The sequence below is a fragment of the Euprymna scolopes genome, chromosome 46 (genome assembly GCF_053919585.1).
Source record: "Euprymna scolopes isolate OS-2025 chromosome 46, ASM5391958v1, whole genome shotgun sequence".
Lineage (NCBI taxonomy): Eukaryota > Metazoa > Mollusca > Cephalopoda > Sepiida > Sepiolidae > Euprymna > Euprymna scolopes.
This window is the reverse complement of record NC_136527.1, coordinates 182,885,105-182,895,442: the sequence shown is the minus strand read 5'-3', so window position 1 is coordinate 182,895,442 and position 10,338 is coordinate 182,885,105.

Here is a 10,338-nt window from a genome sequence, read left to right as displayed (position 1 = left end):
TATATATATATATATGGATCTATTTTCAGTATTTACACACACACACACACATATATATATATATATATATATATATATATATATATATATATATATATATATATATATATATATATATATACAAACACACACACACATACATATATATATATATATATATATATATATATATATATATATATATATATATATATATATATGTTTAGAAATAGTTTTCTGTCCTAATTAACCTATTATGTCGCTAGAGAATTCCGTTTGAATTTTTATATTTTATTCAATGTTTTTGGTTTTGGAATAATGGAATAAGGATTCTTTTATTACGTTTACATAAAATGAACATTTAACAGAAACTTATTAAATAAATAGTTGGTAAATGTCTACAATCGAATCCAACGTAGTTTTACTGCTAAAAACAAAAACAAAAAAAAAATATATTTTTGAAAAGCCATTAAAAATATTGCGAAAATAGAATGAAACACAAAAAGAATTAAATATTTAAGACTTTGTTTTATAAATTAAACTGAAAATGAACCCCCAACCCCAGCCCTTCGTAATCTTCCCAATAATAATAGATGATTCAATCTGATATTTAGATTTTTATTAAAAAATGAGTTTATTTACTTTCGTTATTTTTGAGAAAATAATAATGTTTACCAAAAAAAACAAAATAAGTTGATCCAAAGTTTGTCGAATTGTTAGACAACTAAGCACAAATTGTTTTTTAAAATATTTTTACAAATACTTTTCTGTCCACATTTACCTAATATTTCGCTAGAGAATTGCTTGAATGTCGGAGGTATTTTCATAACGGGGGACAAGAGCTTGTAGTTCGTCAGAGCAGCCACCATTAAAATACTTGAAAAATAATCGGAGGGATGCAATATTTTGTCGATGGAACAGCGACTGAAGCTTAGACGACAGTTCAGGATGTATCAAGTTGGCGACTCTCTTTTGAACCCTGCCCAGGAGCGAGAGACTAGTTGCAGATGCACCAGTCCAAATGTCACAACAATACTCCATACAAGGGCGAATGGTAGCTATGTAGAGGTATAGGATATTTTCAAGTGTAAGTAACTTTCTAGCAGGGTAGAAAGAGCCCACCTTCTTCACATTAGTCATGGCAATGATCTTGATGTATCTATTTTAACTTATGTTCCCTACCTTGACAGAGTTAATAGTAGACTCCGTAGCCTAGTGCAGGATGCCATTTTCTCTTCCCTGTAACCTCTTTCTCACAGCCTGTCTCTGCTTTATCATTATTTTCATGGCAAGTGCTCGTCTGAGCTCCAGTCTCTAGTCCCCCTCGCCGAACTTTCATGAGAAACACTCGTCTAGCTGAAAAACTATCAATAATTTCCCCCACTCTTTATCTGTGCCTAAACAAAAACATATATTCCATGAACAAAGTGTAGAATAGTCAAAAGAACTGTGTTAGTCAATAACACACAACAACAACAATAATAATAATAATAGCAGCAACACTTACCAAGGGTCCAGCTCAATCTGATGTCTGTCTTGTGCATGAGCTGGACCCTTGGTAAGTGTTGCTGCTATTATTATTATTGTTGTTATTGTTGTGTGTTATTGACTAACACAGTTCTTTTGATTATTCTACATCACTTAAGAGCTGGCTCCTAGAAAAGTTTGCCAAAATGACATTCAACAAAGATGGGATATTTCCAGCCATGTCCGGCCCAGCTGCCTACATTCACCTCAAAGAGGGAGCAATCCCTAAAGCCAGGCATAACCCAATTCCTGTACCCTTCCACTTCAAGGAACCAGTAAGACAAGCCCTTTGGAAGGATGTAGAAAAAGGTATCATAGCTCCAGTACCCGTGGGTATGCCTACTGATTGGTGCAGTACTATGGTAATAACTGCCAAAAAGAATGGTAATCCAAGGAGAACAATAGATTACCAACACCTTAATTCTCAATGCAAGCGAGAAACCCACCATACTGGGTCGCCATTCCAGTTGGCACTGCAAGTGCCACCTAGAACAAAGAAAACAGTCCTAGACGCTGTTGATTGATACCACTCGATTCTCTTAGACAAAGAATCTCAACCATTAACCACCTTCATAACTGAGTGGGGAAGATACATGTATCTTAGGATGCCTACACTCGCAGATACGATGAGATAATAAAAGATATCCCACGCAAGGTGAAGATAGTAGACGATACCCTGCTATATGACTCTAGCATTGAGGGAGCCTTTTATCATACCTTCGATTTTCTGCTCCAATGTGCTAAGAATGAAATTGTGCTCAACACCGACAAATTCCAATTCTGTCAGGCCTCCAGATAACTTCTTCAGGAGTGACCCCGTCTGAGTCCATGATACAAGCGATACAGGATTTTCCAGTCCCAAGGACAATTACTGATGCCAGATCATGGTTTGAGCTTGTCAACCAAGTAGCCTGGGCATATTCACTGGGTCCAGTTATGGTGCCTTTTCGGGATTAAGTTTTTAAAAATATGTTAAGCTGAATTCGAGATGAACAGATATTTTTCTTCATTGGTTTGGAATAATAGGATTGACACATTGAGAAATACACGAGAAGAAATAGAAAATGTAATTGTCCCAAGCAAAGAAAATATCAATCTATATGTGGTAGTTGTATTGTTATAAAATGCTTAGTTAAAAATCAAAATAATATAATTAGGTTAAATGTTTGTTATATGTTAATAAAAATTTAGATATTTAGTCTTACTAATATTTAAATATAAAACATTAAACTCGCTTATAAGTTAAACGTCTATGATTACAAATAATTTTAACGTTCAGACGAATTAAGAATGAACAAATATTTTAAAATAAAACATCCCAACCCCAATTTTAAACTTTTTCGCATCAAACAATAGAAACCTTACAAGCATCAACAAAGGAGAATGGTTGGATTTTGATGTTTTTCCGATTGGTCGGGAGTAAGTATGTTTGTGCAGAGCGTATACTTGAGACTTTTTTAGAAGTCTAAGACAAATATGGTTTTGATAGTTGCAACAATACACAATATATATGATAATATCAGCTTTGTAAATGTATAGGATCCTCTTATGTAATTTTTAGCAAGGTTAAAGCAGGCTTCGTAATATCCTTACTATGTTAATTGTGTATTAAATAATTATTAAATAACAATCTTGTTTTAACCAATAGTTAAAGTGACGTTAAATGGGCTGGTAAACAGCAAAACAAAATAAACCAAATACAATACGCAAAAGTCCAGCTAGAATTCGTCACTGACAACTTTATCTCTCAACTTCCAGCACATCTCTCCCCACTGCCTCTGCCAACCAACATTTTATCAGAAAACTGACTCCATTCCATTTGCATACATGTGCAGTGGAAGATGGGATCTCGTTAGATTCTACGAGACTACACCTTATAAGTCCATGGCTGCCATATTTAATTTCTCTTTCTCTCAGATCCCATCCAAAGGTAATGACCGCACGACACACACACACACACACATACACACACACACATTACATTCAACTCTACATAAAGATTAAATATTAACTCGCTGATGAGTTAAACACATGTAGTAACAAAAATTTATATGTTCAAATGAATTAGCAATAAACGGATATCCTTAAACAATCTATAAATTTGAATAATATGCTTTAAATTTTAAAAATATATACGGGAAACAAGAAATAACAAATAAAAAATAAATGTATAGATTTTACTGTAGTTTTCCCAACCGAATTAGTTACGTTTTTGGTATTACGTAAGTGCCTTTTAAGAAATTGTCGATAGTTTTGATGAATTTACAGTATATGCATGTGATATAGGAAGGCAAGAAACGTTTTTTGATGAATCTAGATATATTTATCTCGTTATAACACTGGTAAATATTGCACTAAGATTGTCACACATACACACACACACACACACACACACACGCATGTGCACATTTTCCTTAAAACAGAATACGTTTATAATATATATATATATATATATATATATATATATATATATATATATATATATATATATATATATATTCAATAAGCATATCTTAAAATTGTAACGGTTTATTAAACTCAATGAAAATGATTTACACTTGCACGTGTTTCATTGCATAAACCAATCAAATCATCAGACTTTTCATCAGTTCATCAAAAAGAAACGTAATTTTTAATCTGTAATTTTATAGCTGATTAAAATTGTTTAAAACGCATAAAAATACAAATCCAGTATAAAAATGTTCAGTAAAAGTAATTTTAAAGCGAATTAAATTTAAAAGACATCAAAACTCCAGTAAAGTAAAGGAAACATAATTTTAAAGCGAATTAAAAAGGTTAAAAAGAAACAACAAAATATCTACTGATTATACATACAACATTAATATGCAGAAGAAAGAAAGAAGTTTAGTTCGGAGAATATGAGTTGAATATACTCATTTTACAGGCCATATTTAAATTCATACAAAGCTTTTAACATTAATAATTTTACTAATTCATACTATTAGGTGAAAATAATTAGGATAAAATCATAAAGAAACTAAAAAATATATGAATAATAAAATTACACTAAAACAGTTGGATGAAATAATTCGTTTAATGCTAGAATTGTTGAATTTCATAAATAAAAAAAATATTTTAATCAAAATTAAAATAACTACTAAGAATATCAATTCAGTAATGTTAGGTAAGCTACGACATTCACAACTTTCGATGTTTTTTTTCGTATACAAATATGCATTATCAGACGTTTATTTAAAAACTGTTTCTAAAAATAAAAGTAAAAAAATAAGAGCCTAATTCTGTTGCATTAAATTATTCTGAGTATTAACAAATATGTAATGTTATGAAAATATCCAGTTTAATATCAAACACATTATAAATAAGCGGCTATATTTCTACACATATAACTTAAAATGAAAGCTATTTTAAAAGACCATATTAGTATCCATTGCTAAGTAACTAGATTATATATTGATTTGTATTAATACAATAAATAATGCCCCTGAACCACTTACCATAGCAGTAGAGCAACGAAACTTTTATTATTAGTCTTTCTCTACATAGGAACCACCCAGAGTAATGCATTTCTCCCATCGTTTGATGCAGCTCTGGAGATCATTTTTGTAGAACACCCCAGGTTGGTCCCCCGACCACGATGTGACTTCAGAAATAAAGGATGCATCATCTGGGAAACGCTTTCTTTTACAAAACAACTTAATAGCTGAGAAGTGGTGAAAGTCAGAGGGTGCAAGGTCAGGAGAGTAGGGAGGATGGGGAAGGATTTCATAACCACATACCCATGCTTCTGATCTGGCGATGCGCGTTGTGGACTGGAGCGTTGTCCTGCAGGAGGAGGGTACCTTTGCTGATCTTGCCCTGCCTCTTGATTTTGATAGCTTCCCTTAATTTTTTCAAAAGTGAAGCATAATAGGCTCCTATAATTGTGGTACCCTTTGCCAGGAAATCTGTCATCACTACTCCGTCCTGGTACCAGAAGACTGTAAGCATGACCTTGCCAGCAGAGGGCTGCACGCCTGCCTTCTTTGGAGGTTGTGAGTCCAAGTGCTTCCACTGTATTGACTGGGCTTTGGTCTCTGGATCATAGTGATGCACCAAGGTTTCATCCTGTGTAATCAGTCTTTTGAAAAACTTTGACTAATCTTCTTGGCACATCTCCAAATTAATCCTCGAGCACTCGACACGTTCTCTCTTCTGGAACGGTTTGAGCAACCTGGGAATTCATCTGGCAGACACCTTATGCATATAGAAATGGTCATGAATGATAGTTTCCACAGACCTTGTACTAATCTTGACATTTTGGGCTATTTGACGAATAGTAATGCGCCGATCTTCCAAAATGGCAGCCTCATCTTGACGGACAGATGCCTCATCAATGGTAGAAGGGCGACCAGGTCTGGGAGCAGATTCCACAGACTTCCGGTCATGTTTGAATTCACGATGCTAGCGTTTTACAAGGTCATATGATGGGGCATTATCACTATAAGTTTCTTTCATTTCATCAAAAGCTCCTGTAGTATGCGTCTTTTCAATTACAAAAACTGGATCACTGCTTGACATTCAACAGGCTCCATTTCACGACTGACTCAGTTCAAACACCTGTAAAACAGAAACCACAATTAGTTCAGAGCTGTAACTTACCACATAACTTGTACAGATATAAATCATTGAAGATGCAAAATGTCAGCTAGATCAGCCAACTGAAAGTGGCCAGGGACATTACTTATTGCACGCCACTCGTAACTTTAATTTACTGAGTATTTAAATTCACTTCTCCTGTATCATAAACTTATTATATTCATCAATTATTGTTATCAATATATTTTTATTATTATCAGTATCAACTATGGTAGTTTTATTTACTATATTATTGTTTATTTCACTTTATTAATTGCATAATTCCTTTATCTATTATAAAATACTATGAATAGTATTCAACATTTAATCAATATGAATGTGAATTAAGTGTTTTTGTAATTTTTAAATGTTTTATAAAATTATGTTTCTTGTTTTGTTGCAATGAATAAAATAAACAATGATATTAAAATATGAAATTTCATTTTTTTTATTTGTAGATGTTCCTGCTTGAATGTTTTTACTTGATGTTAAGGGATCATCTTCCTCCTTAAACAGTATTTTATACACAATTATTTCCTTACGTGGCAGACAACAAAAACAGCAGCACAAAACTTTATTAGACATATATGTGTGAAGAGTTATTTTATCTGGATTGTTTAGCAAATAGTGATAAGACCATCACACATATTTAAATTTGTGAAATTTTTGTTTAATGTTTTTATAAATCATAAGATATCGAATTTAATATTTCAGAAAAATCTGCTACTTTACAAAAGAGAATATTTTAACTTTTACACTAAGAAATATCTCTTATCAAATAAAGTAAGTCATACAAATTGAAATTTCTTTAGCATAAAATCTAACTTGCATCAACAACTCTAGATAAAAATTTGTTTATAACTTGGTAGTGATAATCTTGCTCCAGTAGCAATTTAGTTTAAATATGAATAAACATATGAAGGAAAAGCCACATTCTTGTGAAGTGTGTGGATTTCTTTTTACTGAAAAATCAAATTTAGTGAGACATATGAAAACTCACACTGGGGAAAAGCCACATTCTTGTAAAGTGTGTGGATATTCTTTTACTGAAAAATCAAAATTAGTGAGTCATATGAGAACTCACACTGGTGAAAAACCACATTCTTGTGAAGTGTGTGGATATTCGTTTACTGAAAAATCAAATTTAGTGAGACATATGAGAACTCACACCGGAGAAAAGCCACATTCTTGCAGAGTGTGTGGATATTCGTTTACTGACAAATCAAAATTAGTGAGACATATGAAAATTCATACTGGGGAAAAGCCACATTCTTGTAAAGTGTGTGGATATTCTTTTACTGAAAAATCAACATTAGTGAGTCATATGAGAACTCACACTGGGGAAAAGCCACATTCATGTAAAGTGTGTGGATATTCGTTTACTAAAAATTCAAATTTAGTGAGACATATGAGAACTCACACCGGAGAAAAGCCATATTCTTGTAGAGTCTGTGGATATTCTTTCACCGACAAATCAACATTAGTGAAACATATGAAAACTCACACTGGGGAAAAGCCACATTCTTGTAAAGTGTGTGGATATTCTTTTACTGAAAAATCAAATTTAGTGAGTCATATGAGAACTCACACTGGGGAAAAGCCACATACTTGTGAAGTGTGTGGATATCTATTTACTGAAAAAGCAACATTAGTGAGACATATGAAAACTCACACTGGGGAAAAGCCACATTTTTGTGAAGTTTGTGGATATTCTTGTTCTCAAAAATCAACATTAATTACACATATGAGAACACACACTGGAGAAAAGCCACACTCTTGTAACGTGTGTGGATATTCCTGTTCTCAAAAATCAGCATTAGTTTCACATATGAGAACACACACTGGGGAAAAGCAACATTATTGTAACGTGTGTGGATATTCTTGTTCTCAAAAATCAGCATTAGTTTCACATATGAGAACACACACTGGGGAAAGGCCACATTCTTGTAAAGTGTGTGGCCATTCTTTTTCTCAAAAATCAAATTTAGTGAGCCATACGAGAACTCACACTGGGGAGAATTGAATGCGTACTAGAAACCAACCTCGGGTTTCAGTCTTGCAGTATAGAACTCTGGTATGAAGATATCTTCAATTTCATGTAAACCCTGATCAAATATTAAAATTTACATGAAAATGGAAAATAAAACTAAATCAACTGGCAGAATAAAAAGATCCCCTCAGCATTGCTAGATACTGGGTTATATGAGAAAAAAATGAGAGAAAATAACGTAATTAATGTTTCCACAGGTAACAACACTAAGCTGGACACTCCACCAGACCAGTCAAATTCTAGTCCTGAAATCCGGCAAGCGAAAACAAAGACTCCTAGGAAAAGACACTATAACCAAGTAAGTGATCTATTAAGGAGACGAAAATTATTTTTCACTGTTTCGCATATTCAAGGTATGAAAAATGAGGGAGGAAAAAAACACAGTATTTGAGGCTCAATTAAAATCTTATCTCTTGACAAAAGAAAAAACATTACTAACTACAACTAAGAACTAACTTTCAATTGTATCTAAAAGATGTTAGAGAGTCAATGAGGAAAGATTTTAGTTAAGCATCGATTGATTTCACCAAATTTAACACTGCTGAATTTGCCCAAAGCCAGTGGAATAGGAAGAAAAAATGGACATTGATTTGGTCAATTGAATACGCAAATATAAAATATCAAAAATGTACAGAAAGTTGTAAGCAATGGCAAAATATTTTTAGTACCACTTCCCTAACAAGAAGGAGATTGAGAAGGAAAAGTTAACATGTCAGAAGTCTAATTCTTTGAGGAATAATGTCTTTCCTGTTTAGCAAATGTTCCAACTAAAAAATATCCATGAAATGGCTAAAAACGTCATTTGTCAAATCAGCAATCCCCCTCCCTATAGCATGATGTGCCAAACCAAACAAGAAGACACTACAACATATTCTCACCTGACACCGCTACCTTAGTCCAAACTTTACATGCCTACCAAAAGCAAACCGTTAATATACCCGATGTGTCACTCCATAAAATAATGAAACATCTCCCCAGGGATCATTCCCAACAGACCCAAAACAATTTAAATATGGGCAGACATGCCAACAGTATGTCCCACTTGAAGATGTAACACTGTACGCGAACCATGTGAAACTAGAGGAAGAGCTGGCCAACAGGATATAAATAGCACGAGGTCTGGCTGTTGAAGATCGGCCCAGATTGGAAAAAATTATCATGAATAAATCCTTCAAGGTGCTAGTTCCAAAAGTCAACGATGCCCTCGAAAGAATCACTCCAATTAACGCACCATTGAGTGAAATAAATCATACAACATACAGGGAAACATGTTTTTTTTCAGTTAAAACTCTTAGCTTAATATCAAGAGAGTAAAAGAGGAAACATGAAGGCTAAATCATATAACCCAGCCCTGAAACGAAAACTCCAGCAAAAAATAAATAGACTCCGAAAGGAAACTGTTCAGATATCTGCATTCCTATCCTGTGAAACTCCGGGTGAAAAAATAAACAAGAAGGTGAATAAGTTGAAAACTTATTACTTGCTCCAAGACCCAGCACAGCTAAGAGCTAAGATGGCAGAACATCAGGCTGGGATAAAAGCCTTAGCTGCACAAATAAAAACCAAAACCAAAAATGGTAAATAGGGGCGAGGAAAATTATGTACTCATTTTATTATAACTCAGGATTTGAGAGATAAAGAACTTTAATGGAATATCTATGTATTTCGTATAGAGTTCAACTGTAATATATTTAAAGGATTGTTATTCTGCCTTACAATTAGGTCACTCAGCATGCTTTTTAAAAATAATATGCTAGGTACAGTCGTAGTAGAAACAGGAAAAAGTAAAAGTCAACTTTTTATTATTATTTTCACGCAGGATGTCTGCATTGAGTTTGGATTTGACAAATCTGCCGCATGCACTATAAAGAATGGGGAAAAGCCGATATCTGAACATCTTAAGTTACATGATTGATGATATAGGAGAGGATGCCACATATAAGTACCTCGTTATTGTGGAGCATGAAATTATGAAACGTTTTTGAACAAAAATACACAGCACGCCTTAAAAATTGTCACTTTTTAATTTATCCCCAAAACAAAATAATTCATGAATCAGTTTGCAATCATTTTATGTCATTTTATTTGGTTTTTGGATTATTGACTCTCCTCAATGTAATGTCAATGGGATTGATACAAAGACCACTAAACTTATAACGTTACATAAAATTATATACCGAAACCAA